General features: G+C 48.2%; 1 pseudogene; it reads right to left on the reverse strand.

The window, feature by feature from the left end:
- Positions 1-718: 718 nt before the first annotated feature.
- Positions 719-1,491, reverse strand: LOC138077095 (protein FRG1 pseudogene; annotated as a pseudogene).
- Between the last annotated feature and the right edge of the window lie 344 nt (positions 1,492-1,835).

Consider the following 1,835-nt stretch of genomic DNA (forward strand, 5'->3'; position numbering starts at 1 on the left):
CCTGGGTTTTTACCCGCGTTCAAGAAATCCAGGAAGCGGACGCAGCCCGTTCCATTAGCAGGAGTGAGCTGTCCGCTCTGGAACACTTAGGAGACCGCAGCCCAGACGCCTCTCTCCTGCACTTCAACTTGAGAGTCGTTCGTGCGGCTGTTGTCTGAAACCCAGGACAGCGCTTTCTCCAACCAGCACCTCACAGGCCCGCCGAGGCTGCAGCTGTCCTGCGCACGTTTTTATTTTGACTTCTTGCCTACTGAGTTGCATCCCTCGGGGTGTCGGTGGAGGGTGAAGGGTGGATGCCGAAGGGGCTGTGGTCACCTTGACCCAGATCCAGTCTGTGGCTAAAACAGTCACTCTGAAAGGGATCTAGATGGGTTGGTGGGCTTCTTTTTTTTTTTTTTTTCCTTCCTTCTTTCCTCCCCTTCCTTCCAGGGAGGGGGCTGGGGCACTAGTGTTTAATGAGGACAGAGTTTCAGTTTGGGGAGATAACAAAGTTCTGGAGGTGCATGGTGGTGGTGGTGGTGGTTGTGTGACAACGTGAATGTACTTCCTTCCCCGGAACCATAACCTTCGCGATGGCTAACCTGTACATTGTATGTTGTGTAGATTTTCCCACAAAAATGTACACAACAACAAATCTTTTTTTTTTTAATTCTTGTAAAAACACTGATTTTATTATTCAGAAAAAAACAAAAGGAGAAGACAGAAACAAAAATCCTGGTCATTTGCAGTATCTATCAGCTTTCAATTTGGCTCTCCTGTCCAGAAGTGTTTCATGCAAGAATCCATCTTTCTGGGCCTTTTTCGGAATTTGACTGTCTTCTTTGCTTATATTAAGCTGTGGTCCTGGAAGCTCTGGAATCTTTTCAGGTAACTGACTTCACACTGTTTGATATTTCCTTTGTCGTCTTCTGGAATATCATCTTTTTTCTTGGTTTCTCTTTTGGCGCAAGATCTGATCTTTATCATTTCTCCTTCTCCTGCCGTTTTACTTTTCACTTCTATATCACCTGCTTCATTGCATCTAATAAAACAGCTATTGGAGGCCAGTAAAGCCGTTTTCCCATCTTGAAAGACAGGTTCTCACTGCTCTCTAGGTCCAGTTGCATCTGAATGCCCAACAAGAAGCCCATCTGAATTTATACCTAGGTATTTTCCATAGCCAGATTTCAGGGCAATTCTGGAATCGGACAATTTGACACCTGTAAACTGCTCTGGAGGACTAGGGCCCTCATCAGCTTCTTTACGTGAAGCTCCCGGTGTGAAAAGTCCATTGTCGAGTGCGTGTATGTAGGTTCCTTTACCCATTTCAGTTGCTACGGGTCCGGAAATCTCACCGAGGTTTGTTACTGTCCACCATATTCCAACAACGTCAGGCTGAGTTTCTCCATCCGCTTCTCTTTTCCTCTTCTCTGTGCTCTTTTTCTTCTTACTCTTGGCCTCCGTTCCCTTGGGCACGAGTTTGGTGGACTTCACATAGGAGTATTCGGCCATGGTCCTGGCCAAACACGTGAACCGGAGCATGAATGGGCGAGGGAGGCATGAAAGTGGAGACGGAGCCCGAGCTCCCCGAAAAGGTACGCACCAGTGGAGCGGGCACGTCTCCACCCAATCCCAGGCCTTTTTTCATCCCAACGTGAAGTCCCAAATAGAGTGCCCAACGAACCATTTTAAAGTGCAAGTTCAGAAGCATTTAGCACGTTTGTGATGTTGTGGGACCACCGCCTCTAACGTGCCCCCACACACTTTCATCACCCTCGAAGGGAAAGTCACGCCCAGGAAGCAGGCACTGCTCATCTACCACACCCCCACCTCCCGCGGCCTCCTCCTGACTTTCT

This window comes from Capricornis sumatraensis, chromosome 3, assembly GCF_032405125.1.
Source record: "Capricornis sumatraensis isolate serow.1 chromosome 3, serow.2, whole genome shotgun sequence".
Classification (NCBI taxonomy): Eukaryota; Metazoa; Chordata; class Mammalia; order Artiodactyla; family Bovidae; genus Capricornis; species Capricornis sumatraensis.